Below are 7851 nucleotides of genomic sequence, written 5' to 3'. Positions count from 1 at the left end.
TCCCGGGAAGGTGAAGGCTTTGGGCTCGCGCAACTTCTCTGCGGCTCCTCTCAACTAAACTTTGCTTCGCACGACGGGAGTTGGGGCGGGGGGGGGGAGCTTAGAGTTGGTGTGGCCAGCAACGCCCCCCCCCCTCGCCCTCACGCCCGACCGCCTTTGTCTCTCCACAAGTACCGCTTCGCCTGCCGCGGCACCAACGACTTGCAACCCATGCGCTCGTGCGAGAAGCCGGGCTTTGCTTGGGTGTGGTCGCCCCTGCGAAACGTCGGGCAACATTTTTTTGCTCGGGGTTTTTTATTTTTTGGAATTCCTCCGGGGGGCTTTTTTGTTGCTGCTGACGGCACCACATTTGCCCATCGCGTGACAACAACAACAACTTTTTAAAATAATTAATTTTTCATCGGCTCGGTGGTGGTGGTGGTGGTGTAATGAATTACGTCGTCACATTGGCCACGTGGAGCAGACGTTTCGAGATGAACCCACGGGCGAAGTGTTACGCGGCGTCCATTCGTTGTGCACAAAAATGAAAATAAACAAACCCATCAACACTTCCTGAAGCACTGCATTGTTGGTGCTCTGCCAGAGAATCTTCTTTTTTGTTTGCATGTTCACCACAAGTACCGTGTGTGGCTAGGGGCCATCCATAAATGACGTCACGCACCTAATGTGGGGGGGGGGGTGGTCAGACATTTGTGACGATGTGTGACGAGGGGGGGGGGGGGTGTTGAGAAATGTGACGTCACATAAAAATGCGCAACTTTAAATAAATATAGACAACACGTTCTACTTAATTAAATTGACTTTTTAATAAATGTTTTCTCCTACAACATCAGACTGCAGCGCCACATTAAATACGATTTGAAGCATGTTTTATTTTTTTTGGGGGGGGGGGCGGCAGGGCTTTGTGACGTCATATTTGAGGGGGGGTCTGACTTTTTGTGACGCCGTGTGACGAGGGAGGGGGTGTAAAAAATCGTCAAAAATTGCGTGACGTCATTTATGGACGGCCCCTTAATGCAGACACGATTCCCTGCAGGAGGTTCCTGTTTAGTGTTTTAACGTCTTTGACACAACTGTTTCATTACCAGGAAGGTTAAAGCCTATTCTTATATTATTGTTTATACTGGCAAGGGTGATGTGGCTATTCGCCTTGAACTATCAATGTCCCGATAGTGGCATTGTCTTTGTGCTCTTCGCCTTTTGGCGTCCTCTGGTCTAACACTGTTAGTGAGACTGTAGGCTCTAAAGAAAGCTGCCTCTGGTGTGGACCAATCAGTGTCGAACACAATGCATCATGTTCTACCAGAGCACGTGTTTTTGTTTGCATGTTCACCACAAGTTTTTGAGGGGTAACGCAGACATTATTCCTTGCAAAAGGTTTCCTTTCTTAAAACCGGAAATAAATGTTTCAGTTTGGTATTTTAACATCTTAGTACCGGTCATATTGTCAGAAAGGATCTAACCTATTATGAATAAAACCCATAAAGTAGTTCCTGAAGAACTGCATTGTTGGTCCATAATCAAGGTTTTTTTGGGTTAGATCGAGTAAATATATAAATGTTGTGTCGTTAAAACTCCGCCACCACCCGACACAGCCGACTAGTAAGGGTTGTCACGTAAACAGAACGTGGCCAATTCGTCACTAGTACATTGTTGGTGCTCTTGGGAGGTGGGGTCACCATCGAAATAGAAATGAGTCAACGTCATCGACTGAGAACAGCAGCAGCAGCAGCGGTGGGACGCGTGGTGCAGGATGGAGGATAAGATTATCAACTTGTAGTTGGTTGTGATGGGTGGGACGCGTGGTATGATGGGTGGAAGAGGATGAGTGGAAGGACACGTGACTGGGACAGAGATCGGAGTGATACCCATGGGAAGAGAAGACCTCAAGCCAGATGGCGGTGGCGGTGATGCCGAGACTGAGGGTGATCCTCGGGGAGGTTGTGCGTGAACCGCGCGAGACCCTGCAAAATCTGTCAGAAGGAAGGGCGAGCGAGAGAGAGAGAGAGAAATTAGAGGGACAATTTGTTGACTCAATGCCGTCGGTCGTTGACAGGCTGCGATATCACAGAGTCGGCGAGACTCACTCAGCTCAAGCTCCTCCAAACTTTTCTCAAAATCTACTCCCCTCCCGTCCCTTCCCTCCCGCCCATCTCCCTTCTGCCGCTCGAGCTCGTGTGGATGACATCTCGGCACGCGAAACTAGGCCAAGGACGCGGAACAAAGGGATTTCTGTCACGCTCGTTACGAGGGCGAGCGGCCGATAGCCACTGGGGCAGTTAAACAAGAGACAAGGAGAGCGCGAGAGAGAGAGAGAGCCAACGCGAGAGAGAGAGGGGAGCGAGAGAGAGCATTCTGGAGGCTCCCTTCTTTCGATGGGTCGTTATCGGCCCCAACACACGGACGAGAGAATTCGGAGCTTCGCGCGAAGGGGCCTCACATTGGTGCTGTCAATCCCGCCTCAGATGTCTCTCCTGCTCAAATGCGACAGAGCCATCGAGAGAGGGAGAGAGAGAGAGAGGCGGGGGGGGGGGGAGACAAAGACGGTGGGGGAGTGTGCGATGCTGCAGTAGGAAGTAGTGGAGTGCAGTTTGCTGGTGGTGCAGTGGGCAGTGCATCATCACGATCGTCATCATGATGATCAGCATTATTATAGTCATCATCATCAGCAGCATTATGATAATTATCATCGCCATCGTCGTCGTCATCATCATCATCATAAACATCACCATCATCATTCATCATCAGAATTATCATACTTATCATCGCCGCCTTCATTACCACCACCATCATCATTCTCATCAACATTATAATAATCATCGCTCTTGTCGTCATCACCATCATGATCATAATCGGCATCGCCTTCATCACTACCATCATCATTCATCATCAGTATTATCATAATCATCATCATCTATCGCCACTATCGGCATTATCATCGTTACTATCGACTTCATCGTCTTGATCAGCATTATCATCGCCAGCAGCATCGGCTCAGCGTGTTTGTCTTCGTGTATTCGAACACCTAGCCTGGCGAAAGCGTCGTGATGCCGTCACGGCCACTCTTTGGCGTGACGGCATTAACAGGTGCTCGCTAACTGCACTTCAGTTTGTAAAAAGCGACCTTTGGGAATCATTTGTACGGCATTTATATTTGTCTGCGCGTGTGGGTGTACTGGAATGTGTTTAAGTGCTTGCATTAGAACGTGTATGTGTGTATTATCGTAGGCGTGTATGTGTATGAGCCTGTGTGTTTCTGCTTGGATGAGGACGCTGGTTCAGAGTGTGTATTAGCACGTGTGTGTATGTGTGTGTGTGCTATTGTAGATGTGCATTTGTTTGTGGGGAGCGGTAGTGTAGCGGCGAGCACGCTGCGCTACGAATCCGCGACAATGATCTGATCCGGTCTTGGGCCTCCCCTAGGTCGACTCAGCCTGAAATCAGTACCTGGTGCGGTGTGTAAACATCGCCACTAAGGAGACAAAGGCGGCCGGGCGTGGAGTTAACCACCTACCTCTGCGTCTGCCGTGGTGGCCTGCATAAGTGCTCGCTAATAGCACTTGCCCCAACAGTTTGTTAAGGCTATACGGGGGGGGGGGGGTCTTTGTGTGTGTGTGTGCGTGTGTGTGTCCATGTTGATGTGAAGTGTGTCTCTGTACGTGGGTGACTGTGAGACCTCGCGTGAGTGACTGCCGAGATGAGAGGGGGCGACGGTACGGGGGGGGGGGAGATATGCGAGGTGATGACAGAGGAGGTTGGAGAGGTTTTGTTCTACACAGGAACCATGTGTGCCAGGGTAGAAACATCAAACCCGACCTCCGGAGCTGTCAGACTCCTCTCTCTCTCTCGTCCTGTTATCGCCACTCCTGTCTCGCTTGCTTGCACACAAAGACGCGGCACCAACTCTTCCCTCCAACCTCTTCCCCCCGTGTATCCCTTTAGACTGTTGGGGCACCGTGCTGTCAGCGAGCAACTCATATCACAGTGGGCTTTACCTGGTAAGATTAAAATATATAATATAGTTTGGATTTATTTGGAAATATCTTTTCAAAGTGATTTGTTCACCTTTGCTATACTTTGCAGGCCTATTGTGTTTTTCGTATTGTTTGTTGTTGTAGCGTTCTGACCCCGTGCCCCGACTGGACATGTGTGAAAAAGAGCTTCATAGCTCATCGGATTCCTCAACGATGAATACTGATTCTGAACCGTAAGGAGAGGACCTGCGACGTCCACTGCCTCCGCTTGACGAAGTCAGTCTTGGATTTAAGCACGTCAGATTACAGGAGTTTGGTTAGTTTAGGATTGTTTGGGATATATTGTTTCCCCCTGTTTCATGGTAATTCACGTAACATACTAATTTAATGCAGAGGTTCGTTAAATTGTGTAATTTGTGGAGTTTCAACACGTGTAATCATTCACCTTGCGTTTAGCGATTCTTTGATTATAATTTAACGAGACTTCGTCAAGCGATGCCTCGTGCCGCCATTGCTTTTGACGTCACGTTTTGACGTCACGCTGTGACGTCACTTAATCGTTGTGACGTGCCGTTTCCAGATCAGTCCTGAAACAAAAACCTCTTTGTGGATCGTCCAAACTTCCGTTTCGAGACCCAGCCGGATTTTCAGAAAGTTTTCGGATTAATTGTAAAATCAAGAACACGGCCCAGGTCTGCTACTCCCTGTCCCCGCCCCCCACTACGACCAGGCCTACTCCAACCCCTATCACTACCCCTATCACTACCCCTATCACGACCCCTACCCTTATCACTACCCCTATCACTACCCCAACCCTTATGACTATCCCTATAACTACCCCAATCACTACCCCAATCCCTCCTTAATCTCTCCCACCTGCTCTCCTGTCACCGTCACTACACCACGACTTGTAATAACAACACCACGCTTCATCTCAACCACGGTCATCTTATGTACAATTTTATAATTGACGCAAAAGCACAAATGCAAATCTGTATGAGGTGATAATATAAGGTATGATTGATATACATATAATTTTTAGTCCATCTGTCTTTTGGCTTCCCAGACTATAATTATATCCAAAGGCATTTGCCTAAGCAAGCAAATGCTGCTGGATTGGTTTCAACATTCTCGGTCTCATCAACAAAGTCAGGCTTAAATTTTGATTTTTTTTATTGTTTTATATATATATATTATTATTTTATTGTTTCCCTTCAACGTGACTTTACCGAAAGAGCTAAGAATATAAAGTCAGGCTTGTTAAAGAAATGCTGCTGCACTATCAGATTGTTATTGGCAAGAGCCATCCTTATTAAATACGGGGGTTCCGCTTAACGCAAAGCAAGTAAAACAAACAGACTCATTGTCTAAATATTGGGAGTGACCTAAAGCACAGATTAGATTTTCAGTTTTACTTATGCTTTGTTGTGTACATCGTCTGTTCTGCATTGTTTATGAACGTTGTATTTGATTTGATGATTATTATGATGATGAGTGAATAGGTGATTGAGTGGATGATTGAGTGGGCGGATGGATGCGTAGAGTGAGTGGTTAGGTGGATGGATGAGTGGTTGGGTGAGTGCCGTGGGTCAGTAGGTGTGCACGTGTGTGAATGAGTGAGTGGTTTGGTGGATGAGAGAGTCAGTGGGTGGGTGCGCATGGCGAGCGGTAGTGTAATGGTGAGCATGCCACGCTACGAACCCGGCCATCTGAGTTTGATTCCAGCTCACGCCCAACACCAGCAACAATTATGTGAACCGGTTGTAGGTCTACTCTGGTTTGACTCAGCCTCAAATGAGTACCTGGTGCGGTGTGTAAACATCGCCATGAGGGAAACAAAGGCGGCCGGACGTGGCGCTGGCCACTCACCCCATGGTGTGAACGTGCCGGCCTTCATAGATGATCGCGAGCAGCACTTGCCCCAATAGTTTGTTAAATCTTGACTTAAAGCTTTCGTGACTGCAGGAATTCATATTCTTTGGGTCTTTCGGTGAAGTCACGTAGATCGAAAAAATAATAACAATAATAAATAATAAAAATGGAAATAAAGTTAATGAAAAATAATAAAAATATCGCGACGTTTCGATTGCAACACAAGCAAATCGTTATCAGTATGGGGGGGGGGGGGAAGCTGCTGAGGAATCTCTGCCTAATTCAGTAATTATCTATAATTTCCATTAGTCCTGACATTTGTATTCTTTTTTATTCACTTGATTTTCATTATTATTTATTATTATTGTTTTTTTATATCTCCGTGACCTTACCGAAAGACAAAAAAGAATAGTCTGTTAAGTCTATACGGGGAATCTTTGTGTGTTCGGTGGGCGAGTGAGCGTGCATTGTCTATTCGGCTTTGTATTTGAGCATCGTGTTGGTCTGCGATCTCTGCCTCGCTGAGTAAGTATGTAAACTTCCCAATTGTTTTGGCGCATTGAGACCTACAGCATGGGACGCGCGGTGTCGTTTTTTTTTCTCTATTAAGCTGATGATGAAGGCTGCTACGGTACACGAGGGGGTTGGTGGCCAACACAACGCACGCTCGCACCTTTGTGTCCCCAGTGCTGATCATGTTTACGCGCAGTGCCTGGTAGCCGTCTAAGGCTGAGTCGACCTAGGAGAGGCCACAGATGAGGTTCATATTAGCACGTGTCACCGATGTTTGCCGTGGCCCGGGTTCGAATTCTGTTTAGTGGGTTCACAGCGCGGTGTGCTAACCACTGCGCCACCGCTTCTAATGCACAACAACAACCACCACCAATCGCCACTAAGTGGCGGTGACGTCACCACGACGCTTGTGCCAGGCTATGTGCACCTTGAGGCCACGTGAAGTGTCGAACGCCCGCTGGCAGGAGGTCACGGGGCAGACCCAGGTGCCACGGGTCGACTGACTGAGATGACCAAGATGACTGGCTGATGCACCACCTGCGCCCCCTACTGTGCCAACAAACACACATAAACAAAGATGCACACGCATTAACATATATACAGATGCAATGGTCCCCCAATTATCCTTGACAGACATTTGGGGTAAGTTAGGGAGCACCAACAAAGGCCGGAACGTCACACGAGGGGGTGAGTGGCCAGCACCACGCCCGGCCGCCTTTGTCTCCCCCCCCAGTGGCGATGTTTACTGCACACCGCTCCAGGTACTCATTTCAGGACGACGCACACACACGCACACGCGCATACAAATACATGCGCACACACACGCACGCACTACCGTACTCAAAGTGAGTCTCCCCATGGCTCGCGACTTCACGACTCGGTTGACCCACGAAAGGCATCGTAAATGTACGCGTGAGAGTTTAGCGCGAGACACTCAAAAGAGCAACAGATGTAGAACTTTAGGTTTTTTTCTCGAGGCTTCTCCACTCAAACCGATCGAGCTATGCACGATACTTTTATTGGCGTGTCCCGAGATTACATTTTTTTTGGGGGGGGGGGGGGTTGTTAGATGTTTTTTTCTTTCCATTCTTTCGAGTTGATGTCAAAGTACCCCCATAACCCCCCCCCCCCCAACCATCCCCATCGTGACCGACACGGCATGGTGAGGCCGCTATCCAGCAGTGGATTGAGCGAGGAGCTGCAAATTACTGTCATCAACTCTTTAGAGCACACGGACTCGACCGCATTTGCTTTAATGCTCCTTTAATGTTCACCTCCCAAGCCATTAAAGAACATCACTAGAATTTACAATCGTTCACTCACTCAACTCATCACTCACCGCTGTCACAGTTATCCACGGGCGTCACGCTAAGGGGGGTGGGAGGGGGGGCACAGCTTCATTCTCCCGAGAATATCCCCGACCCGGCAATGCCACTCAACCCCTTCATCCAACCCGCACTGACCAAAGTGGGGAAGTATGGTCAAATAGCTC

General features: G+C 48.4%; 1 long non-coding RNA gene across 1 annotated transcript; it reads right to left on the bottom strand.

The window, feature by feature from the left end:
* Window positions 1-787: 787 nt before the first annotated feature.
* LOC142930918 (uncharacterized) lies at window positions 788-7401 on the bottom strand. Its single transcript, XR_012946901.1, has 2 exons — window positions 6787-7401; window positions 788-1973 (listed from the first exon to the last, which is right to left on the bottom strand). It is a non-coding gene; the product is annotated as an uncharacterized LOC142930918 (long non-coding RNA).
* Window positions 7402-7851: the final 450 nt, after the last annotated feature.

This window comes from Petromyzon marinus, chromosome 45 (assembly GCF_048934315.1).
Source record: "Petromyzon marinus isolate PM22_M1 ecotype Great Lakes invasive population chromosome 45, UKy_Petmar_22M1.pri1.0, whole genome shotgun sequence".
Taxonomy (NCBI): domain Eukaryota; kingdom Metazoa; phylum Chordata; class Hyperoartia; order Petromyzontiformes; family Petromyzontidae; genus Petromyzon; species Petromyzon marinus.
The sequence above is the reverse complement of the archived record's forward strand: the minus strand, read 5'-3'. Positions and strand labels throughout refer to the sequence as shown.